The sequence below is a fragment of the Pteropus medius genome, unplaced genomic scaffold (assembly GCF_902729225.1).
Source record: "Pteropus medius unplaced genomic scaffold, Ma_sr-lr_union100, whole genome shotgun sequence".
In the NCBI taxonomy this organism is placed as follows: domain Eukaryota; kingdom Metazoa; phylum Chordata; class Mammalia; order Chiroptera; family Pteropodidae; genus Pteropus; species Pteropus medius.
In genome coordinates this window covers 14,941,497-14,968,320 of record NW_024349803.1, presented here as the reverse complement: position 1 = coordinate 14,968,320, position 26,824 = coordinate 14,941,497, and the positions used below count along the sequence as shown (strand labels likewise).

The window sequence follows — 26,824 nt, the reverse complement described above, 5'->3', positions numbered from 1 at the left end:
AAATGGTTTGGCAGGCCCTCAGGGGATGTCCCATCGCGATGTGGGATCAGTGACTCAAGACAAAGAGTACACACTGGGGGCAGAGGTAGAACCACATTACCCTAACAAGTAGTTTGAGATGATTCATAGACCCAAATATAAAAGCCAGAACTACAGGGAGCATAGCAGTTTATCTTTCTGATATGACATTTATGACCTTGGGTAAGCAAAAATTTCTTAAATGGGACCCAAGTAAGAGTAAAAATAATAAGGGAACTAAACATTCAACAAGCTAGAAAAAGAACAAAATAAAACTAGTCAATATGCAATAAATTAATATAGATGCAATAATTATGAACTAAAAACAACAAAAGCAGAAGTAGCCTTGATTTATAAATAAACCAGTGGCTATTTAAATATACTAATGTGGTTAATAAAAAATCTGTTGACAAAGCATATGGGGAGGTTGATCCATGGTTGATGGAAATCCAGGTACCCTCGTCCTCGCCCCGGCCACACTGCCTTGCCCTTGGGGGCTGTAGTGTGCTGAGGAAGGTCATGGGAAACTCAGAGTCACCTGCCAAGCCAGAAAGAAGTCTTCACTCACAACGATTGTGTGCACATCTCAGCCCTGGCCCAGTGCTTACAAGTCAGACTTTCCAAAATATCAAGTGGGGTCCAACCACACCCAATAAGAGTGTCTTCCCTGGAAGACCAGGCTGGAGCTGACATTAATAACTACTTTTGAAACTGAGGAATGAAAATGGGAAAAGAAGCAGAAGCAACAAGAAGTTACTGCCCGGTTTATAAAATGATGTGAGAATTTCTCAGAATAAAGCTGGTCAAGGAAACTGGAAACATATCCTAGGAAGTGATAACTAGCAGGAGGGTCCTCGGCTGCTGATCAGGGTTCAGGACAGCCACGTGCAAACCACCCAGATGCTAGAAGCCTGGGTGAACCCGGATAGGAATGTTCTAAATTCCCTTCAATCAAATGTATTCTTCATCAGGCCCTTGTGAAAAACCATATTTCGGGGCTCTGGAATATTTTGTTTATATGATTTGAGACAAAGAGGAGGAAGAAATTCCCTGCAGTGTGCCAAGAATCCTTCCACTCCCTCCAAGGACTGTATCTGGATCTTCCTCAAGAGAGAAACACGGGGAAAAAAGCACCAAATATGCAGCTCCTCCTGCTCGGGTCGGAAGAGTCAGACTGTGTCCACGAAACAACCAGGGACTCCAAAAATTTCACCTCAGATGGCAGAAGTAGCAAAATAGCTGAAGGAATTAAAAAGAAAGGTGGCAGGACTGAGGAAGGACACATAGAAAAATGGGAGGAGAAATGGACTGCCCAGAACCCAGCCAGAATGAAGCTGCTAAGAAGACACAGAACTCTGAAATCTCCGATAAATAATACGTAATCTACACATAAGTGGGGAGGAAATTCTGTCTCTGAAACTAGCGACGTTGGAGAAAAATCACAACACCGAAAATCATGGAAATATAAGCACCAGTTTCTCATGATGTTATTCATTACGATGTGCCAAAATATTTGGGTGAATTTGAATAAAGGGGGAAATTACTGTAGAATTTACCCCCAAAGAATAAAATTAGGTCAAATTCTAAAGTGAAGACTCTTTGTGACTTCTGTTGGAAACATTTTGATTTTGTTTGTTTGTTTGTTCTGGACGACAATGTATTTAATATTTAATAAAAGTCCTAAAATGAACGTATTATAAAAGGCTTTAAAAAAAAATCCAGGAACTCTAGGACGGAGTGCAAAGATCAGAGTAGAAAAGGGCCAGATTAGATACTATCCACAATCTGAAAGTCGAAGACTAAAACTCGTGCCTGAGCTCAGGGAAAGGTTGGGACCACAGCGGCAGTGTTCTGAGCCTGGTCCTCCAAACATGACGTGCGAAGGTGGTCCATGTGGTGCAGGAAGAGAATGTTGGATCTTCCATTTCTGCTTGTTTTCCCCCTCTCAAAAGACAGATTAAGATTTTTAGACTATTTAATATATGGATGGACACTGGGGCCCTCCCTCAGTCGCTATGTCAGAGGGTCCCATGTCACGCGAGCTCTATGACTTGAATCCCCTCGATCATTTGCACTGTCCGGCAATGTGGTCAATTAAGTGGATAGACAGCATATTGTCTAGTTTTAAATGTAAAATTGGCAAGTGACTTAAAAACATTTCTATGAAGAGAGGTATTGAAGATAATTCTGACTATGGAAATCCACGTGAACAAAAAAACAGCCTACCGGACACTCCTTGTCCTGTACTATTTTTTTTTTTTAGGCGAGGTAACCCTTGGTTGACCTCACAGATCGCAAGGACCTTGTCAACTTACAATCCCTTATTTATTTATTTATATCTATCTATCTATCTATCTATCTATCTATTTGTTTATTTATTTATTTACTTTATTTTATGCCTTCAGCACCTGGTCTTCCTAGGTGGTCTCCCATCCAAGTACTAACCAGGCCTGACACTACTTAGCTTTCAAGATCACACGGGATCGGGCTTGTTCAGGGTGGCGTGGCCGTAGACAGTACTGTTCTATTTCACAGAGACAAACTCTGTGTGGCTACCGAGCACTTGAAATGTTGCTTAGTGTGACTCAGGAACTGAAGTTTAAATTTTATTTAATTGTAATTAATTTAAGTTTGCATTTAAAACTGATACTCTATTCCATTCCTGGAAAACGTCTAAGTATATTTAGCATGACTTGAGGATGTGGATCTATTCTGGCAACTATAAAATTTCTGAAATCTAAATACAGATCAAGAATTTCCAATAATTTTTAGCAATGGAATCGAGCATCTGTAAATGGAAAATACGCATAGGACTTCAAAGACTGGGTATGAAAAAAAGAATATAAAGTATCACGTTAATAATTTTTCGATTATGTGGTGAAATGTTAATATTTTTAATACGTGTGGGTTAAAATATATATTACTAAATTTCATTTCACCTTTTAAAAACTTTTCCAACGTAGCTACAAGAAAAGTTAAAATTCCATGAGTGACTCCTATGAAATTTCTCCTGACAGCACTGATAGAAATGATTCGTTTTCCTAAACCAGATCGCCCACCTTTGATGGCCCTCGAAGGTCTTAGAAAATGTTAGTATTGTCTACCTCCCTTCAAGCTCTTTGTTTCATAGCCAAGTTCACCAGAGAAAGAAAAGACATGCACCACACGGGCACGGACCCCGCTGGGGTCATTTTCTCTGTGCCAGACGTGGGGCTGCCAATACCATCATTTCCATTGGCAAAGCTCTTGCAACTTTAAAAGTGTAATTACTCTTCCTACCTCACGGAGCTATTAGGAAGCGAAAGCAAGAAACTCTATGTGAAAATGCTGCGGCTTCTGCACAAGGACCGATTGAAATAACAGCCAGGTCAGCACTTTTCCACATTCTCTCCTCTAATCTTCACAACACTTATTGGATCGACGACATCTCATCTCAGAGAAGAGGAAACTGGCACAGAGAGTCTAAGTCACTTGCCTAAGTCCTGGAGCTGGTATAGGGTGGAGCTGGTATATGGCGGAGCTGGTGTCTGAACTGCCAGGGAGAGATGGACAAGGGACCTCACCATCTGGCAACAATTTTCAAATGAGAAACTGAAACTGCAGGTCTCTCTGCTCCTCTGCTCTGCAGGCTGCCCTTTCAGCCCTTGGAGAGAGAAAAACTTCCTGAATGTACTCATTTTATTTCCAGAGTTTTCTGGTAGGAGGGCTGGTTCTTGAGAAATGAAACCTTATTCTTGAGCTGGCTCCGTGCATTCGGGGATGCACCCAGGTGGCATCAGTGTGGCCAATACTAACTACTGCTTTGTCCAAAGCAACAGTTGATGCTCCGAGGCTGCTTGTACCTATGGCCATGAGGCCACCCTCATTCCTGCTGCCCACAGTCCTCCAGCCTTGTCCTACCACCTCCGGCCCTGAATGCCTGTTTCCTCCCTCCCCAGCCATGACCAGCAGCAGGCCTGGCATGGGTGATGGAGAAGGACGCTTCCAGCCCTCCGTGGCTGTACACAGGGCCTGCCCCAAGCTGTGGATTCCAGGCCCAGCCTTCTCTTCTGAAAGGTGGTAGTTTGACTTGGAATGAGATGCTCCCGCACCTGCCAAGTTCAACACACAGTGGAGACAAACACAGCTCTATCCCCAAAAGGCCCTGCCTAAGGCAAGGCACAGACAGGGCAGTTCATCAGGCGAACAAGGCGAGGGAGGGACCAGGCCAGGGCAGCTGGGTGGAGGTGGGGAGAGGGCGGGTGGAGGGCCTGAGGGCCTGCAAACCGAGGCTCTGTGAGAGGAGGCGCGGGTCAAGTTTCCACTGCTGCCCACCTCTTTTTTCTAGCTAGATGCTTTCCCTTTTCCCTTAAAATCACCCCAGAAGGTTTGATTGATGTCTCTTCTTGTTGTTGTAACTGGTGCTCCTCAGGGAGTGTGTTCAGCATTTCCAAGAGCTGGCACAGCCTCAGAGAGAAGCAAACTCCCCCAACACAGCTCCCCTAATCGAGCTCCTGGTCAGCCCCTGGGCCTCCCCACGACCTGGCTTTCCACTCTTTCTCTACCACCATTTCACTCAGGTGGGGAAATCACCACCTTTAAGAGATTCACTCCAAACCAGTGACGTCCCTGGAATATAGAAGAAGCCTCACTAGGATGTCCAGCAGCTTAGAGTATGTGACCCGGGAAGGAGGAGGCTAGAACAGACAAACCACTTCTGCATGGTTCCTACCGGGCCCTACCCTTGCCCCCCCCCCACCCCCAGTATAATCAAGGCTTCGGCCTCCTTGAACAGCTGTTTAAAATTAGTCTCCAAACTAGCCGATTTGAGTTTTAGGTGCTGTCTTCCAACAGAAATGAACGAAAGACCCCATCCCGGGTAATCGCCCACCTGAATAGCAGGCACCTTCATAACAGAAAAGGTCTGTAGGGTCCATTTCTAGATTGGGCTAAAGCTGATCTGAGGCACTAAGTTACTTTATAGTTACCGTTGAATTTCATCAATTATTACAAAATTACTAGCTATATCAGTTCTGACACTTCTAATAGCAACTTAATAGTTGTTTATTAAACTTTCCACAATTATGACTGCTTAGCATATCAAAAGGCTGGGAAAATACCTCCTAGATAACCTTGGGAAGAGAAAACAGGCACAAGTATAATGGGTGACCTTGTTGGGCTTAACACAGATCTCAGGATGGCAGCAAATTCAAATGAAGGTGAAAGCCAACCTTCAAAGAAACAGACCAAGGATTGAAAAAAGTGCTAGGATACCAGAAGTACGGATGAACCTATTGTACAATTTTTAACAACTTCCTCTTCTAAGTAATTTAAAAGATTCTATCATATGTTTTGCACTTTGACTCAGCATTATATAATTCCCATTGTGGTGACAAATTCTCACGTGCACATCTTATTTACAAGGTTATGAATGCAAAACCTTGTGTCCCATGCTCTCTGGACAAGTTAAGTGATTTTAATCCCTAATATTCACCAAGCTTGATTTGCACCTGTGCTGTCTTTAGAATATAATACAGGTGAATAAAAATGGGATCTCATTGTGCTACTGGTAATATCTGCATTGAGGTTTTACTGTGTGTCAGGCATTTTATATACATATTCGTTCAATCCTTAGAACAGCTCTTGGATTTTGCTATTATCCCTATTTAACAGATGAGGCACTGAGGTTCAGAAAGGCTTATGTAACATACCAAGGTAATAATGCTAAAAGTGGCAAAAGCCAAGATTTAACCAATGGATAGCAAATTTCAGATCCCATGACTTAATTGCTATGCCACACTTCCCTAGTTTGATAGTCAACTAATCTGTTGACTATTGATTTAAAGTACTAGCACTCTGATTTAGTTTTCTGATTTGGTGGGAGCAGATATTGTTGGGGCACCCTCAGGTCCCCCTCAGATCCATTTTACTGTTTCTGTGTTCTCTTCCCCCAGCTTCCATTGCCACAAACTTTGTGGTTTAAAACAACATACATTTATTATCTTACAGTTCTAGAAGTCAGAAGTACAAAATAGGTCTCATGGGGCTAAAATCAAGGTGTCACAGAGCTATCTATCATCCTTCTGGAGGCTCTAGGGAAGAATCTATTCCTTGCCTTTTCTAGTTTCTAGAGGCCACCTGCATTCCTTGGTTTGCGGCTCCCTCCATCTGCAAAGCCAGCAATCACATCATGCTGAGCTCTGCCTCTGTCGTCATATGGCCTCTCTGACTCTCCTAGCTTCCTCTTTTACTTATAAAAATCCTCGCGAGTGCATCGGGTCTAACATCTGAATAATAGGAGTTGCAGAAAGAACACAAAAAGAGGGGGAAATTTTCAAGGAAACAAAGAAATCATCAAAATTTTAAAAACGAGCCCACAAAATGAAAGGGCTACATGCAGCCTTTAAAAATGAGTGAAAAAAAGAGCCCCTTACAAAGCGTATCGTTGTCAAATTTCAGCATCTCAAGAATAAAGAGTCCAAAGCTTCTAGAGAGAATATAAACTGGTATATACAAAGATCACGTTGAAATTTAGTAGACATGGATGGTCTACGCCTTCAAACTTGAGAGGAGTAATTATTCTAAACCTGGAATTCTATGCCAATGCCCACACAATCTATCAATCGTGTGTGAGAATAAGATATATTTTCATGCATGCAGGGAACCTAAAAACTTATATCCCCTGCCTTTTCTTAGAAAGCTGCTGCAGATGTGTTCCAGAAAAACAAGGAAAAAATGAAGAGAATAGAAAATATGAAACCCAAGGACGGGAAAACCCAAAAGAGAAATGACAGCTATGCAGTAGGTTTAAAGAGTGACCATTTTAGGATTTGTAATATACTTTTAACTCTCTAGAAAATCATGTTAATACACTGATAGATCCAAGGAACCATTTGAGAAAAAAATGTAAAGATAGGTACATAGGTTATCTAATTAAAAGGGAGACAATTATCAACTCCAGGTAAAAACATAAAAAAGGAAATATAATGTCGTACCCTCCTGTCCTCTGCAATAAATAGTATTTCTACAAAACTTACAATGTAAACTTTGACTATTGAATAAACAAAATTTTTATAAATAAACATACATACTGAATAGGGAAAGAAAAAGTTGGTGTCATAGGCTGAAATGTGTCCATAATTGTTGAAGTCCTAATCTCCAATACCTCAGAACGGAACTGTATTTGGCGATAGAAATTTTAAAGAGGCAATTTCGGTTAAATGAGATTATTAGAATGGGCCCTAATCCAATATGATTGGTGTCTTTGTAAGATATTAAGACACAGACATGCACAGGGAGAACACCATGCAGACACCAGAAGGAGGCAGACATCTACAAGCCAAGGAGAGAAGCCTCGGAAGAAACCAAGCTTACCATCACTCTGATCTCCAACCTCTAGCCTCTAGAGCTGTGAGGAAATACATTTCTGATATTTAAGCCACCCAGTCTGTGGTACTCCATTATGGCAGCCTAATCAGACAAATACAGTCAGGAAAGATGAAAGATGCATAAACCTTCATAAATTATGAGGAAGTTAAGATGCAAAATGTTCAAAATTGACAAATCAAGACATATAAAATTAAGCATGTTGCTTAAAGAATATGAATATAAATTTAATTTTTAAAAGCTAAAGGAATTTAAAGCATCCTCTCTGGAGAGTGGAATGGGGGCCCACAATCTACAACTTTGAATCCTTGAAGCCAGATATATTCCAGAATTCAGATATTTTCTGATTATTCAAAAGGTAATATCATGCACACACACTGTGTCATACTTACTACCATCAAGGTTTGGGGCAGCAATCAATAATTAACACCATGTTTTTGCAGTGAGACTTTAAGCTTAGGTTAGGTTGTGCCACCAGAATGAGCTTTGGTGCTAACGGTGCCCCCCAAGAAATCAGTTTTCAAAGCATTTTTTGGTTTCGAAAAATGCAGACCAGTAATTGTAGACTTGCACTTGATTTTTTTTAAACTACATATAGTACTTACTTTGATAAAAATCAAAATCTTTTTTGAAAGATCACTCTGGTAGAAGGGTAGGAGTGGGGTGGGGTGGGGTGGGGGTGGGGGTGGGAAGTAAGAGCACCCCAGGGGGCGAGACTGGAGTAGGAGATTGATGAAAAGCTAACACAATAATGAAGTGACCAGATTTAAGGATCTGCAGTAAGGCAGCAGTGATGGGTAGAGATAGAAATAGATAGATTGAAAGATATTGTCCAAAAAAGAAATCAAATGGGAGAGGTAAGGGAGAAGGCACAATCGAGGACAAAGCTCAGGTTCTTGATTTGGGAAATTGAGTGGGTTGGAGGGGCCATTAATTGAAGGAAGAATGTGGAAGGAAAGGACGTTTGGAGGACAAAGAGACAGGTGAGGCTGAGGCCCGTAAGATGTTCCTTAGGAGATGTTTAGAAGGCATTTGAAAACATTTGGGTTAATATCAATTTTACATACCCAATGGCAGGTTTCCTAGGGAGAAGGGCAGGGAGGACAAAGCAGGGACAGTATTTAAGCACCCAGCTCTCCTCTCTGCTTTGCAAAGAAAATGACCAAGGGAAGAAAATGACCAAGCCCTGAAGTCAGCCCACTAGGTTCCCATTCCCCAAACCAGGGAGGCAGCTAAGGTGACTATAGATGCCCCTGGACGTCCTCTGTGAGGAAAGGAAATAGCTTCCCAGAAAAGCCAATTCTAGATTCAGTTAACAGCTAATGTGATAATTGACAACTCCCTTTGATAAGAGAAGTTGGAAATAATTCACTTTCTACTATCTCCACATATCAAAATTGGAGAAATTGTCAGAAAGAAACTACTCCTCAAAAAAGTGCCAGTTTTAAATTGTTTCAGGGTTGAATTATTTCAAAATCAAACCTCATATGCTATTTAGGACATCCCAGAGAATAAGAAAGAAAATATCTTCATTCTTTTAAAGACACTGACATAGCGCGGATACTGGAACTTGTCCATAGTATTTAAAAAAAAAAAACAAACTCCCATATTTATAAATATACATGAAAAGTCTAAATACAATAGCAATAGAATCTAAGGGTGCTTTAAAAGTTAATTCAAGTGAGATTTATTCCAGGAAGGTAAGCACAGTTAAAAATTAGGAACCCTCTATGGTCATGCCACCCTGAACAAGCCCGATCCCGTCTGATCTTGGAAGCTAAGCAGGGTCAGGCTCGGTTAGTACTTGGATGGGAGACCACCTAGGAAGACCAGGTGCTGTAGGCATAAAAAAATAAAAATAAAAAATAAGAGATTGTAAATTGCAAGGTCCTTGCAATCTGTGAGTGTCAACGAAGGGTTGCCTCGCCTAAAAAAAAAAAATTAGGAACCCCAATACTTTACTTCCTCATATTAACATATCAAAGGGGATGATGATCATGGGGGATTTCCGAAAAGCATAACGTTCTAATTTTTCAGAAATTCAATAAAATCAATAACATACACACACACAACCAATACCTTTGTTCCTGCTTAATGGTGAAATATAAGCATTCTGATTAAAGTCCCCAATAGTATCGACATGCTAAACAATAAAATAAAAAGTAAAATAAATGGTATCAATATTCTAAATGAGAAGGCAAGTTTCCCATTGCTGGCATATGTTATCGTTGCATTCTGTGTAAGAATAGCCAGAATATTCAAAAAGAAGAGTAATTGCGGGGTTCATTCTATCATATTAAATGTGCTATAAATCTAGTTACTAAAACAATGGTGAATGAATAGACTCATCAATGAAACAAAACAGACTATTGCGTATTTAAAGGGTGAAATTTCAGATCGGTGAGGTGCTGAGGAAAATAAATGTACGTAACGGCCATTCTTCTTATATAAAAAACAACCTTTTTCCTAAGTCTGCTTTCTAATAAATCTCTTTTGACTTGAATCCTCAATCCAGATTCTGCTACTAGAGAACTCAGTCTAATCTGCATTACCTCATCTAGTTCTCAAATATGAACCTAGAAGGTAGATTTTATTCTATCTTACAAATAAAGAAAACTGAAGTTTAGAAAGTTAAAAAAAAATGTGCCTAAGTAGTAGATCTGGGAGTAAAAGCCAGGTCGAGGAGGTTCCCAAGTTCATGTCCTCGACCACTTGAGAGGCCTATTCCCTTATTGTCATCCAAACTGTCGAGGCCAGGTACAGCCCTTCTGAAGGATAGCCCATGGGTCATATTTGTCGCACTGGCAGGTCCTAAATAAAGGCAGGTTTTTGCTTAACTAATGTCTCAAGAGTCACAAGATAAGTTCACGTAAAAATACCCAAAATGTACACAAGTTCCTCCACCTACATAACACGCTACCACCATATCACACCATTAAAAAAACAACAACAACAAAAACAAACAAACAAAAAAAACACCAATTTTGAAATTCTATCTCTGGCCACACATTCTGCACCAGAGAATGTTAGGTACATTATGCAACAAAAAATAATTCTAATTGCCCTCTCTGCCTACCCAGTCATTCCATGAGTCCATTAAGCAAATGAGACAAGCCCAGAGTTCTCAGCTCCACCCAACAGACCTAGTAGATTAATCATCTTCCATGAAGTCTTTAAAGATTACACCCCCAAGCTCTCTCATCTGTACACACCCCTAACGATGTACATGTCACAGTGGTTTCTAAGGGTCTTTCGCTTCATCTACTATGGATTCTCTGAAAAAAAAAAAAAAGAACTCATATTCATATTTCTAAAACCTGTGAAGGCTCCTGGCCCTTGATGGGTATTTCATGTTTGTTAAATGAACGAATGAATGAATGAATGAGTGAGTGAGTGAGTGAGGAATGAATGGCAAATGGATAAAGGCACTACTCTTCAGACTACAACAGAACAGAAGCTAAATACCAGAGCAGACACTCGTGGGCTGACTGTGGCTATGGCTACTTGCCTAAGGTACCTTTTCATTCATAGTGAAGGCTGGAATCTTCCTTGTTACCTATCTCTAGTATCACAATACACTGTTACACAGATATATTTTTACATGTCTGTTTTTAACACATTAACCTTCGGATCCTTCTCAGAAGAAACTAAATCTCTGTGTACATTTGTATCCCTAGCAGCTGGATCAAAACTAGAGCAAAGCAGGAACTCAATTCTTGCTGCTTCGGTGTGTGAATTAATGAGTAATTGAGTTTTTTTTTCTTAATCTATCAAAAGTCCAAACACGATAGCCAGGATGAAAGTCTTCTGACGGAGAAACAATCAAGGACCCATGCATTTTCTGCAGGCGACTTGGCCTGAGGTCCCCTCTCATCTCCCCTCTGGGGAAGATCTTCGTTAGACTGAGACATGAGACAGCCATAGGGGATCTGGCCCAGGCAGCATATTCTAAACATACCTCATGTCCCATGGGTCACTAAGGGCTGTGACCAACAAAGGAAATATTGTTGTGTTGAGAGGAAAAACAAATTTAAAAGAAATAAAGCTTATGATGCAGCTTAGTTACAAGACAAGAATACTTCTTTCTTAAACAGGAATGAGGAGCAATGGACATGACCCAGGCTGCAGACACTATATCAGAGTGACCATCTGGAGAAAGAGATATCCATTCCAAGTTCTGCTATCAGTCAGAGGGGGCCAGAATTTCAACCAGAAACTGCGAGAGAATTATTATTGAGCCTTTTGGAGAAAGTTCACATTATAATTAAACTAAGTATTACTGTTACTTAATCTTCAGGGGTCTAAAATTGTCCTAGGCCATTATTAGTCCTTTGAGAAACATAGATCTTCCTTTGCCAGTAATAACCTAAGACATTTGTGGAATTAAGCTGTAGTCGTATTCAGTTCATATTTTATCTGCATAAAATTCCCCAAGAAATTCATTAACCAGGATTTTTTCATTATAGCAAAAGAACTCTTATGTTTAAAAAAATAAATTCAGATAAGGCCTACCCTTCGACCTTTCTTTATAACCTAGGAAGCAGGTGGCAGCTTAAGATAGTCTCTAAATATTTGTGTCTAGAACAAATTTAAATCTCTTCTATCAATTCCTGTAGAGCAGATCTAAAACCCCAAACTACCAAAGTTCCCTCACTTTGTGGTAGGGATTGAAATGAGTCTATGCCCAAATCAATGTAAGCATGACCTGAGACATAAAATTATTCTTTGTGTATATAAACAAACACACACACACACACACACACACACACACACACACACACACTTTTCTAGCATTTTAGTAATATTATCACTTTGATCTAAAATTTGTTTCTTCTCACATCAGCTAGTACTGGATTCTTTAATCTTCTTTTATAGATAGTTTTCAATTCACTGATCAGCTTAAGTCTCCTGAAACCTGTAACTATAAAACCCAACACTGAAGAATATACCAAACCATTCACTGTAGGCACAGATGTAAAGGGAGACTCGAGATCACTGGACATTTACTTAATCGGGATTTTTAATCAATGTTTTGGACATGTGCAAAATATTTACTCAGACCATTCATAGACACCAAGCATCCTCTTCTACCTCTATGCCCCAGTGCAGGAGTATCACCGTAAATGAAATCCTTGCCTTAATTTCTCGTCTAACATAAGCACTGATTTTTTTTCTTTTCTATTAGTATTTTCATTGAATACAAACTCTGGATCTATCCTTGCTTCTCAAAATATAAAAATGAGCAAGACACAGTACTTGCTCTCTAAAAACATATATATCAAAAAGGGGAGATAGACATGCAAATAAAAAGCTGCACTATGAACGAGACAATAAATACCGTTATTGAGTATTTACCACACGCTGGTCATGGAGCTAAAAATGCCTCCTGCAGCTTTTTGCTAAAATCCTATGATGTAGACCCTGTGATTTTCATTCCCATTTTGCAGATGAGGGACCGAGGCTTGGAGAGACCAGTCCACATACTCAGAGTCCTAAAACTAGGTAATGGGAAGAGCGTGTTACAACAAGGAAGGAAGAGGCAGCTCAGCCTAGATGAGGCAGGAAAGATTTCAAGGAGCAGGAAATCTCCAGGTTCAGCTTTGAAGAATGAGTTAGGAGGCCTCTGAGTCAATGAAATAGACCATATTGCAGGAGGTCAAATGTCTAAAAAGGCTTTAAGAGCTGATAACTTGAACTTCTTTTTGGTGTTTGTTTCCTTGTTTAGCCAAAAAAAAAAAGCAACAAGATCACTAAAAAAAATTAAATGAAATTAAATAGTGTATACATGGAAAACCTTCTATCATCCATCCCTCCTCCCAGCTTGAAATGTTACAATTATCCATTCATTCTTGTGGGTGAAGGTATTTTGTCTGCTCTGTCAGTTCTCTTTTAAATATACAGATGAGACACTTGTTAGTCATTATCCACTAACATTCTAGCATGAATCAATGTCTCAGCTCAATGCTAGCCCTGGAGTTGATTGTTAGTTACTGCTTAGATGACCTTGGGCAATTTTCTGAACTGTATGTAAAATGGGGATGGATAAGAGTATCTACCTCATAAGATTGTTGCAAGGATAAGAGATAATATGCACAAAGCACTTAGTACAGTAAGCAGTCAAAAAATGTTAGCTAATCTTATCATTAACAAGACCTTGAGGAAAGGGGGATTGGAAGGGAAGTGTCTGGATGAGGGGAAGGCTAGGGAGAACAGATTTGAGGGAGACCATCCCTGTCAATCTGGAGCTGAGGATTAGACACAAAGACATAGGGGACCAGAAGGCAGAGATTGTTTGAGGGGAGACAGGAGGGTCTCATCTATGCTCTAGTACTGGTTGGGTCTTACATGGTTACATATTGGTTTCCCCACAAACCTTACCAGTCTAGTTCATCACTGTATCCCCAGCACCCAGTGCCTCCTACGTGCTCGATAAGTGTTTGTTGAATGAATGAGGGATTAACTTTTGTGTTAATACATATAATATGTATGGAACAAAAGCAGAAGAACTAAAACGTTCATTGTAGTTACATTAGGTTCACAAGATTACAGATGACTGTTTTGTGTTACTTGTCTCTCTGTTTTTCAGATTTTCTGCACCAGTCTTTAGTCTTATAATTTGGAGGTGGATGGGGTGCAGGGGGCAGGGGGCAGGGGTGGGGGGTTTCAGGCCATTCTTGATTTTCCAGACTATCCATAGTAAGATTTTCTCATTTTTCCCTCATAAAAGAGGGAATTTTATGAAACAGAGCTCCTCAAATTCTAATGTGCTTACGAATCATCTGGAAATCTGGCTAAAATGCAGGTTCACATTCAGCAGATCTGGGGCAGGGCCCGAGAGCCTGCATTTTAACAAGCTCTCAGCTGAGGCTGATAAGGTTGGTCTGTGGACCACACTGTGAAAAGCCAGGTGAAATGTAAAATAAACCCAGCCCAAACGTACAAAGAAAACAAAGGCAGGAAGAAATATGCCAATAGGCAGATGGCATCTCATCCAACATGACTTCGGGACATCTCTCTCTTAGATGGTGCATTCTTTGGGAGTCTATTTTTGCTCACTTGGTCTGTTTGGAGTCTGTATTGCTCAAAAGAAAGGATTAGAGTCTATTGAAGCCCTGGGGATACTCATATTTTCTCAACAAAAGGAAGGGCTGGCTCGTTTTTTTTTTTTTTTTTTTTTTGCTGTCTTCCATTAAACACCAACCACCACCGTTGCTGTCATTTTGAGTTCTCTTTAGATTAATGCCTCTTAAATTAATTTTGTGTCCAATAAACCTCTTTAAATATGTTTGTTCAGCAGACCAAATTGGACCCTTCGATTTAACAAACGGTGGAAACGCAGCCACACAACACTCGTCCCCATCCGCACGCGGTCGGCCCTGCTCTTTCATTAGTCACTGTCACCGGCGGTGCTCACTGGTCCCTGCTAAGCTCCTCCATGTAATCAAATGTTGCTCCTATTGAAATATAATCCTCCCAGAGCACAGAGGGGCATTTTCTAAATTGGCTGGAGCGGATTACAAAGCCCTGAAGAAGAAAATAAGGAAAAGTAGAAGCAATCCTTAATTTAAGATTTTCTGACAGCAGCGAATCTCCACCTTTCGTTTAATCCCCCGTTTCTCACAGAAATTTTAGCACACTCCGCCCCCTCTTGTTCCACTCCATTCCCATGGCTATTCCAACCCTGCTACTCCTAATATTACAGACTTTGGAGTCTGTCCCAGCTCCTCGTTTTACAGATGAGGAATCTGAAGCTCTGGGAGGCTGGATAAACCCTCTGGGACACCAAGGCTTCCTTCCTTCGTGACCTCCAGCTGTCTAGATCATGGACTTGGGAGTGAACCAATCAGGTTTGCTGTTGTTTTAACATCTGGATATTCCTGGTAAACAGCTTTAAAAGTCAAATGGTGCTTTAATAATAATAACAATATAGATTTTACAATATAGAAATTTTTGAACATACCCCAAAGTAGAGAGAACAGTATGATGAATCTCCATGCATCTGTCATCTAGTTTTGATAATTATCATCATTTGGCCATTCTTGTTTATTCCCTCATTTCATCATTTACTTATTTTTATTTAAGAAATTATTGTGCATACTTTGGGTTATTTCCAGGCTTTCCCTCTATGTCTCCAAAATGATAGGCATCTGCTATTCTCTCCATATTTATTAATTTTAGATATCACCTGTTGACTTCATATTAAGGCAAATCAAGACATAGCTCTCTTTCCCAGCCCAGCATCTTATCCTATCTGTTTCAGTTTCTCCAAGGAAAAAATTCTAGGTCTCCTGCAGAAATGGAATGAGAATCTAATCTCTAACTGCTTCTTACATATACTTCCAAATAACTACTCTCTCCAGTGCCCAATCTCACCAGCATGTTAAGGCTCCTGGGCCCACCATATCTGAACCTTTCCTGTATTCTAAATGACAAAAGCAAGCACACAAAGGATGTGTGTCCACACCCCCCACCCACCCACACACACACACACACACACACACATTTGCAAAACACCTGCAACCAGCCAGTTTTAAACTTCATCCTCTTGGCTAAGAAATGAATCTTTTTGCCTCTTCTCTCTGACCGGGTGTTTTGTGGTTTAGGGCTCCAAGTGTTTCATGATTTCCTATTTCTTGTTCTCTCTATTATATTTTGGATAATTTTTGGAGAAATGAAAGATTTAAAAAAAAAAAAAGAATTAAAAACACCTTTACTCCATCATTTTCCAGAATATTCTACTCATTACAATTTGAAAATGGCTCCATTGGTCATTAGCCATGGCATTTTGAGAGAGACTTATCTGCACTGAATCTCAGTTTTCTCAAGTTTCCTATCAATCTTCTCTCCCTGGGGAGGATGGATTGAATAAGCATGATGCTTGGGACACAGAGGAGCCCTGTTACATCAAGACATGGATAATGGTCAGCATACAAGGTAGTGTTGTGACTTCCCAGAAGGCTGGAGATCAGAGCAGGTCCCAGGGATAACTCGGTACCCTGCTTGGCACCACCACAGGCATTTACCTGGATTTCCAGTTCAGCTCATTGCCCAAACACCATCCCAGGATTGGTGGGGCAAGCAGAAGGCTCACCTCCCAAATCTCCACAGTGACCATCACTGTAATGGAGCACTCTACTATCCTGAGGAAGAACCAAGGGGTCCAAAGTCCTGGTTGTCCTCACAGAATTCAAATTTTGCATGCCACTTTAGAGTTTTATTATGTTTTATTAACAAACCAAAAATTATCTGTATATCTATAAAAATTATTGTTTGGTCCAGCAATCTCACTTCTAGGAATCTATCCCAAAGATATGTTGGCAAAAATAAGAAAAGCTATCAGTATATGACTATTGCTGCAGGATTATATATAATAGCAGAAAACTGGAGAACAATTAAATGCCCATCAATAGAAAAACTATTGAAATATGGTATATCCACACCGTGAAGTGTTACACGTCTATCAAAAGAGGTACAGTGTAAGGAAGTAGTTGCCAGGAGAAATAGTTAAGTAAAAATTTCAATGTGGTAAAGTTTGCATAGTTCCTAAAAAGTGGTGGAAATAAAGATATGCATATATATGCAAATGCATATTTTAAAGTGAAAGGATGAACCACGCAATTTTTTAAATGGTTACCTACTTACAGAGGGAAATAGAAGGGATAAAATCCAGCCTTCTCTGAATATACCTCATTTTCAGGATTTGACTTAAAACAAATAATTTACATAAATAATTTACATAATTACAAAGTGAAATTAAATTTGAAAAAACACAATCCCTGAAATCAAAAGCAAAATTAAACAAATGAATATAAATGTATATCCTTTGGCAGAATCGTAAGAACAGATATTCTAGGCGATTCTAAAGTAATTACTTCCCTAGTAGGATATACCTTAAAAACAGAAAGAACTTGCAAACTCATAAATTTTTTTCAGTAATAATTTTTGATGGGAGTATTGGTGTTATTATCCAGCAGACTCTGAATGTGTGTATTGTAAAAAAAAAAAAAGGGTGGGGGAAGGGTATTCATGATGGTGTCATTGAGAACCAGGTTGTTCAGTGCAGGAGAAAGGTGACACACATGTCAGGTCAGTGAGGTTTACTCTGTTATCCTAAATTTGAATTGATGGTATCAATATAAACTAATAAGATACTTTTCTTTTTTTTAAACTTTTTTATTTTTGAAATAATTATAGAGTCACAGAAAGTTGCAAAGATAGAGATGTTCTATGACCCCTTCACCCAGTTTCCACTAATGGCTACTTGCTACATAACTACAGTGCAGTATCAAAACCAGGAAACTGAGGTTAGTACAATGTGTATATATAGTTCTGTGTTATTTTGTCACATGTATGAAATTTTGTAGCCACCACTACAATCAAGGAACAGAATTATTCTATCCCCACAAAGACCTCCCTATCCTCCTGCTCACCCTTCATAATCATACCCACCTCCTCCCACTCATCATCTCTAACCCCTGACAACGACTAATCTGTTTTCCATATCTATAATTTTGTCATTTCAAGAATGTTACATAAATGGAATCATACAGTGTGTCGTTGGCTTTTTCATTCAGCAAAATGCCTTTCAGATCCATCCAAGTTGTGTGTGTGAATAGTCTGTTCCTTTTTATGGATGGGTTGTATTGCATGGAATGGATATACCCTAGTTTGTTTAGCCATTTACCCACTGAAAGATATTTTGGTTGTTTTCTGTTCGGGGCTATTACAGATAAAGCTGCTACAAACATTTATGTTCTGGTTTTTCTACAGATATAAGTTTCATTTCTCTGGGGTAAATGCCTAGGCGTATGATTGCTTTAAGTGTACGTTTCATTTTTAAGGAACGGCCACACCATTTTACATTCCCACCAGCAATTTGTAAGGACCAGTTTCTCTGCATCCTTGCCAGTATTTGGTGTAGTAACTTTTAAAAACATTTTTAGCTGCTCAAATAGCTCTATAGTGATTTCTCATCATTGTCTTAATTTGAGTTTCCCTAATGGCTGATATAGTGATATTGAACATCTTTTCATGTGCTTATTTGCAATCTGTATGTACTTTCAGTGAACTATCACATAAAACTATGCCTTTTGCCCATTTTATAATCGGACTGTTTGTGATTTTACTAAGTCTTGAGTGTTTTTATATATCCTAGATATGTGTTCTTTGTCATGTATGTTGTTTGCAAGTATTTTCTCCAAGTATGTAGCTTGTCTTTTCATCCTCTTAACAGGCTCTCTCACAGAGTAAAAGGTTAAATTTTGGTGAAGTCCAATTTTTTTTATTTTTTTCTTTTATAGATCATACTTTAGAGCTCTTGACCAAGCTGTAGGTCCCTAGTACTTTTTCCCATGTTTCCCCCTACAATTTTTATAGTTTTATGTTTTACATTTAAATCTATGACTCATTTTAGGTTAATTTTTGTATAAGGTATAAGGTTTAGGCTGAAATTTGTTTTGCCTATGGACACCTAACTGCTCTAGCACCTTTTGTTAAAAAGATGATCCTTTCTCCATTGAATTACCTTTGCAACTTTGTCAAAAATCAGTGTGGTTTATTTCCGGATTTTCTGTTCTGTTCTATTGATCTGTGTACCTATAAACCTCTGCCAATGACACTTGCCTTAATTATTGTAGCCATGTAGCAAGTTTTAAAATCAGATGGACTGATCTCTCTCACTTTAAAAAAAAAAATGTTTTAGCTACTGTTGTTCCTTTGACTTTTCATATAAATTTTAGAATAAGCTTGCCTATTTCTATAAAAAAATATATATTGCTGGGATTATAATAAAAATTATATTCACCTATAGATTAATTGGAGAGAAGCGACATCTTTTCTGTGCTCAGTTTTTCAATCCATGAACATGATGTCTTTTCATTTATTTAGATCTTCAATTCCTTTCATTAGCACTTTGCAGTTTTTAACACATAAGTCTTGTATGAGTTCTGTTAAGAATTATACCTAAATATTTCCTTTTTAAACTAATCGTAAACAGTATGTTGATTGGTTCAGTTTCCGTGCATTCAATGCTTGTATATAGAAACACAATTCACTATTAAATTATACAATTCACCTTGTCTGGAACTAGAAACATAAGATATTCACTTTTAAAGTAGATGCAAATATTTCCTATTTTTTCTTGGAACACTCAAAGAAGGTTTTCTGAACATAATCCTCAACTGATATTTCGGTTGGTAATCCACAAAGACTCAGACTTGCCACTGCTGGCATCTCTTCAGAGGCTTTCAGAAGTTCAGCATTGCTCTTAGATTGTCCTTGACACAAAGGGAACACTTATACCAGGGACACCTAAGAGAGAAAGGCAGCCGATGAACAAGTGTTGGGCACACTGTTCTTCAGGTCTCCTGAACTCCCTTAATCCCATCCACGGCCACTGAATTACTGCATTCGAAATTTTACCCTGGAGCCTTCGGTCAGACCCAGAAAGATGGTCTGTGAGCTTCTGATGGAAATCCTAGTCCCCCATTCTAAACTCTTCCCATGAGTGCTCCCATCTCTCTCACATGACTGTTGGTGCCCAGAGAACTGGTTTACAAAGGTGGAAAGAGGACCAGGAAAATCAAAGTCCATTTCATTGGGTCTGGGTCTTGATTCCCTTACCTGCTTGATGTCCTCTTTATTCCGATAACCGGCAGTGACTGGCTCCCCCATAGGAAGAAGAAAAGTATACTGCTGCCTCAAGCAGTGGGCACTTTTCTAGAGTGTTCCGGGCCTGGATCACAGAGTGATGGAATAGTCACAAAGGATTCCTGAGGGTGGGGGAGGCCCTGCCACCCTCCTGGGCCTCTAGATCCCTGGGTCTCCTCCTTCGGGTCTTTTTATTTGCCAGCCCTGTCCTCTCATCATATCGTGTCTGTACCTCAATGTGATTTTTTATTTGTCCTATTTATGAGCCAGACATTACCTGGGCAGTATTACCTGGCGATCTGGCTTAGACTCCACCAATTCTACAGCCTTCGAGAGTCTGGATTTTCCCAGGAATTCACAGCTCTGTGAGTTCTCACACACTGAGTACCCCTGTGAAACTAGCACCCGGAGCAGGAAGCACCTTATTCCTGGCACCTCGGATGCCTCTCTGGTCACTATTCCTACCACCCTGAGGGTCGCACTGTGGCATCCTCTGATAGCAGGGATTATTAGCAGGAATAGTGTGAAGCCTTTATGTGCATTAACTCATAGAATCCTCACCATGCCCCCTGAGATGGTTCTATTACTGACCCATTTTACAGATGAGAACACTGGGGAACACACAGGATGAGCTACTTGTCGAGATCCCACTGCTGGTGATGAGCAGAGCTGGGCTTCGGCACAGTGTCTGGCTTCAGAGCCACACTCCTGAACCACACTCCTTTCCACTTGATGCTCAGAACCCAGCGATGGGGCGTGAGGCTCAGAGCCAGGCAGGGGCTGGCGAGAGAACCTCAGCTGGAAGGGCAGATTCAGGTTTGAGCCCAGACTAAATCAAGAACCATTCTTGCCCTCTTTTTTTACATGGGGAAACTGAGACTGGAAGAGCTAAATGGATTTCATTGCCCTACCTTCCAGTGGGTTTTGCTCATGGTTGGGGCTAATTTGTCCTCAGTCAGAGCTCATGTCCGGACTGAATGATCAGAGGCCACCTGACCCTTCAAACTTCTTGGTGGAGCCTGAGACTTCATCTGCACTTATGCTGGGTCACTGAGGACTCAGGGACCATAGGAGGAAGAAAAGACAATAGGAAGATGTGTGCAGCAGAGGGTGAGCAGAGCAGAGGCCTCTGTGCATTTTGTGCCCAATGGGGGATGACCTCTGGGCCTCTGATCTTCAGGGACAGCCCACATCAGCCTTGATAGATGGCACAACAGCATCCGGGTGTTAGTTGAACTGTATTCCATTCTGGTACTCAGGCCCTCTTCCAAGCTCATGTGGTAGCTGGTGGCAGAATTTAGCTCCTTGTGGGTATAGATTTGAGTGCCCCATTTTCTTGCTGGCTGTTAGCCAGGGAATAGAGGTCCCCTTTGGGTCCTTGCCATGTAGCCTCTCCATAGGTTCTCTCACGATATGGCAATTTTCTTTATTCGAGACCAGCAGAAGATACTTTTTCATGCTTTGAATTTGTTCTTTCAGTCTCAGCCCCTTTTAAAGATTTAATTGATTATGTCAGGCTCACTTAAATATCTCCCTTTTCATCAGTTCAAAGTCAGCTGATTAGGGACCTTAACTACACCTGGAAAATCCCTTCCTCTGGTAATCATGGGAGTGACATCCCATCATATGCACAAGTCCCGGTCTTACTCAAAGAGAGGGAATCACACCGAGCACGGACAGCAGGGAGTCAGGGACGGGGGAGCCATCTTTGATTTCATTTTTCCACACCAGGTGACACTGTCGATTCCGTTCCAGGGGCCACGTTTGAGAACCACTACTTTAATGGAGCTACTAAATAAATATGAACATTTACAAGATGGTGGAAATAGTGAGTACAGAAAAGCCATGATTACATATTTCTGGAAGAAGATTTCTGTACAAAATGGCAGGGAGAGTTTGAGTGGAAATCCACTCCCTAAATTGAATACCTATTGACCCTGGATACAATTCCTTTCATTATGAAGATATATTTAAACTCAAAAAAAAAAAAAAAGATAAGGAGGACCAGAAATTGAACGTAAATATGCAGTGGTGAGTGGGGGCTAACATCTTTGGCTACTAAACTCTGACATAATAGGCATAAGTGATTGAGTGTAGCCCTTAGCAACATTTGAAACTATTGACTATGCCCACTCGGTTCTATTACACATTTCCCTAAATGTAGGTGGCACCGGTGCTTCCTGGTCCCTCCTGGGACTCTGCACACTCCTCCTCAATCTCCTTGGCATGCCCTTTCCCTCTACCCTCAGGTCGTTGCTTACGGCTTCTACCTTGCATTTTCTTCTCTTTTCAAATGACACGTTCTCCTGGAATGCTCCAACAAAACCCATGGCATCAAAGACCATCTCAGAGTTGAGACTACTCAGTCCTTATTCCCCACCCAGGTCTCTTTCCTGAAGAGCAGACCCACATATCCAAGCATGGCCAAGACAGTATCATCTATGTCTCCCAGCCATTCAAACTCAGCATGTTCAAAATTGAACTCGTGACCTTTCTCCACTCCAAAAAAAAAAGACAATCCTTCTCCTCCCATATTTCTCATCTCAGTAAGTGGCATCATCATCCACTAAGATGCTTCACGCAAACCTAGAATTCTCCTTTGAGCCAACACTCCTCTTCACCCCTTACATCTAATTAATCATCACCAACTATCGATTCCATCTCCCAAACAAGCTCTTCTTCCATCCACCTCTCTGCATTTCCACGGCCACTTCCATAGTCCAGGTCATCATTTCTCTTGCCTCCGTCATGAAAATGATTTCCTAAGTGACGTCTCTGCTTGTAATTTCCTCCTAACCCGTTCTCCTCTTCTGAGCCAAAGAGATTCTACTAAAATGCAAATCTTATCATATCATTCCTCTACGAAAAGCCTCACTGGATTTCCATTGTTCCTTATGGTAAATTCCATACCTGGCTTCAAAATTCTTCATGACCTGACCCCACCTTGCCTCTCCAGTTCTGGTCTTGCCAATCCTCATCCCACCTTCTATAATGTAGACATACCAAACTTTATTTCATTCTTCCCATAACCTACCACCTCTTCCCTTTTTAACTCCTACTCAGTTGTCAAGTCTTGGCTTACCTATCCTATCCTCCAGGAGACCTTTTCTGACCCCCTAGACAAGGGACCTTCTGGGGACCCCACCAAATATATCATAGCATCCTACTCTGCCTCATCATAATATTCATCATACATTATCGTGGGTGCTGAAAGCTTCTTGAACAAAGACACGGTGACAGCCATCATCTGGTCCTCCTCTATGTCCTCAGTGCAGCTGTTGAAACAGTGAGTAAACTATGTCTTTCCCGAAGCAGTAAATGGCTGAGGGTCCCAGAGACTGTTTTTTGATAGATCTACCATGGAAGGCACCACAGGTACTGAATTCCTTCAGGAATAAACACACAGTCACTAGGACTCAAGCAGAGAGATTTTTCTCCTGAATGAAATATGATTTTAATTTGCACAATATCCACATTTATAATAACAATAGTTGCATGAGACCTGCAATAATAAGTCCCTAATGTTAACCTGGGGCAAAATATCTAATACAAATTAAATTGGCTCTGTTCCTAGGAATTTTAGTATATTGCATTATGGGGTTTTAGCCAAAACAGAGAATAGCTGATTAATATTCTAATTAAAATCGGAATGGAACAATAGGAAATTGTTGGTTTTCCCCAGTAATGAATAAACAAATGCCTTCCCAATAAAAACAGGCTTCCAATGGACGTTTAGAGGGACTAGGTTCTGTCTTCTGTGGGAACCATATGACAGGCCTACCTAGAAGGTTGTGAGGCCTTGAAATCCTGATGTCCCCTAATTCTACCCCATGAATGCCCTCTTAACTACAGAGGCATTTTTGGCCTTTGGACAAATACGGGATACACACAATCATTTTCTTTCCTGTTATACCCCCAATGTGGAGAAACTATCCCATCCACAATCTTGAAGGGGCAGCTCCACTATACAATATGATTTTGTCTTTGGCCACAGGTCATTAAAATAGATGTGTTTACTTACACCAAGCTGGGTCTATCCAAAGGGCACGTAAATATAGGGAGCTGAGCTGGAAGGCCAAGTGGTCTTGCAGACTGAAGGAACTCCTTGAGGGCAGCCATGATGTTCACTGTGGGCCCCGTGAACGAGCAAAACTCCAAGTCTGCAAATGCAGCCATCACCAAAGCAGAAATAGGAAATGATGAGGGCAGAGAGAAATCAGAGTACACGACATTTCCCAAAGTGCTGATGATAAATCCTCCTCTTCTTAAGCTAGTTCGAGCAGCTTTCTGTTCCTTGCTATCCAAGAACTACCAGGATAAAGGAAGCAGTGGCACAGGTCCCATGATTTCCTGCCCAGGTTCTTAACCTCACTCCTGGTTACGACCTGTACCAGTGCCTTGGATGAGAACAGAGATGACGTCATAAAGAAAACGGTGGAGAATGTAAAGCTGAGCAGAGGAGCAAGAATAAGGTAAAAGAATCAGTACCCAAAAGAGCCCCGATAACTAGAAATATGGTAACTCTAACAAGAAAAAGATCTATGTGGGCGAAGGTAAAAGACCTGCACTTGGACTGGGTGGAAAAAAATCAACCAGACCGTTCGAGATAAATGGTGGAAGTGAAGACCTGTGTGAGGGACAGCGATGCGTGTCGCACTGACTGTGAGGGTTTAGTCGAAAAACGCGTTCGCCACGTCTATGCTCACGAACTCAGAGACTGCTGCACGCTCCTGCTGTGGGCCAGGCACTCTGCTAGGGGCTGCATAGCCATACGCCCAGATTCTTACTATGGGTTTCCTACTATCTAATAAACAGAGAAGGTCTCGCCTTCATCAAAGTGGTTTAGAAAAAAGAAGGGGTTAAACAGAGTCCCGAGCTCACCACGTTCAGCCCTTGCCCCCTTCAACTGTGTCCACTCAAGGTCTCATTTGCAGCTCTAATGACCATCGGGTCCTGCTTCTTCTGGGGCTTCTTTTTTATTCTTTCAACAGATGTTTTAGTTCGGATTCTCCTGAAAGCAGATCCTGAGACCAAAACAAAAAACAAAAAAAAAACAAAAAAAAAAAAACAAAAAACAAAAAACAAAAAAAAAACCATGTGCAAGTAGCTGATTTGGGAAGCGATCTGGAAAACAGCAGCTGAGTGGGAAACTGAGGTGGAGAAGGACGGTACCAATGGTGACCTTGATCATGAAGTCATTTTCAGTAGCCGTTATGACAAACTCACTCACGAGAAGGAAAGCGTATGATTTTTCAGGAGAGGCAAAACCTAAATCGAAGCTCAGAAGGAGACAGGAAATCAGAGATCAGCTAGTGTAGCCCTTTATTTCACCCTAATCTATCCATACGCAAAATGGTTAACACACCTTAGAATTGTTGAGCTGGTTCTGGATCCCCCACACCCCTGCCTTCTCCTCCACCACTCCTACCCCGTACCACATACTTTACATTACCCATACAGAAACCTAGATCAGGGCTATCAAACTCAAGTGGCTAAGGGGCCAGGTAGAGGATGGAAATGAATGTGGTGGACAAATAGCACTAGTGAGGGTTCCCCCATCTGAGAAAACGGCCACCACTCAGTCGATTGTACCATGCAGGTGTACTGTCCACTGTGGCCAGATGTTCTTGAAGAGAAGCCCAGAGCCTAGATTTTTATGTGAAATTTAAATGTAGCAAATTAACTTGGAATATTTTTAAACTCTGTGTTCCAAGCGAAGCCAGATCTGGCCCGCAGTTTACATAGTACCTGCCTTGGATGAGAGACCCCATGAAGAAATCAACCTCGCTCCCCTCATGTCTCACAGCGGGGTGGTTCATTATGAGTCAGTGTCTCTGAGCCTTGGTTTTATCACCTCTAAAATGAGAAAGTGGCCCCTGATTTGAAGGATTTTGTAGGAACTAAGATTATTTAGATAAAGCACATAGCACAGCGGCTGGCACAGTCAATTCTCAGTACGAGACGGCTGCTCACTCCCTTTGCAGCTGAGACATCTGGGGTGCGGCTGTTGGTAAGAGAATTCTCCACAGCCTTCCACCTGTTCCTTTCCTTGCTGTTAGGAAAAGATGTCCACTGCTGAAATGCAGTGTAAGGTGATCTTTAGTTGTTTATCCTTAATCTAAATCAGGTCTTTTAAAAATCAGGAAGTTTGGTTTTGCATGTTTTCTGGCCTATGGACAGTAAGGATAAACAAATAAATAATAAGAATAGAGAAATAAGTAATAAAAATAAGTAGCATTTAAACGGAAAGCATGATAGCTATGACTTTGAAGGCAGGGGGCTCACTTCAGGCCACAGATGCACAAGGTCACACACAAAACACTTGTGTTCAGACCCAGTTTCCAAGTCTTGCTGGGTGGCCAAGGGCGGAAGTCAGTCAGCAGTTGAGAACACACTCATGACTTCTCTCAAAAGGTGAGTGGGTCACTGCTTTCAAAAGAACTGAGCTGGGCCACGATTAACTGTTGACAATGTAATAGCAGGAGGGCAGAGGGTCAGGGCAGAGGCCACTGGAAGCGGGGATGTCTGTGGAGCACCGGGCTTGTTCGCAGACTCCCTTCTTGACCCCCTCCTCACCAGTGATGTGAGACGTTTGACAGCAGTGGAATGTTTGAGCTCAGACTCATGCCTGGGTTACTGGTTGGACTTCCCGTGCTCCATTCTCATTCTTATTTGGTGATGATTTTCATACCTGAATCATAACAGGCATAGAATATTTGAAGTTGCATCTTCTAAAATCCGTCAGGATTCTGGAGCAAAGTCGTGACGGCGTCAAACAACTTGGGACATTTCG

At 40.9% G+C, this 26,824-nt stretch overlaps 2 pseudogenes; one reads left to right on the top strand and one right to left on the bottom strand.

Annotated features, from left to right (window-relative positions):
* Positions 1–2,414: 2,414 nt before the first annotated feature.
* LOC120582600 (uncharacterized) lies at positions 2,415–2,533 on the bottom strand (annotated as a pseudogene).
* Positions 2,534–9,109: 6,576 nt separating this feature from the next.
* Positions 9,110–9,228, top strand: LOC120582483 (uncharacterized; annotated as a pseudogene).
* Positions 9,229–26,824: the final 17,596 nt, after the last annotated feature.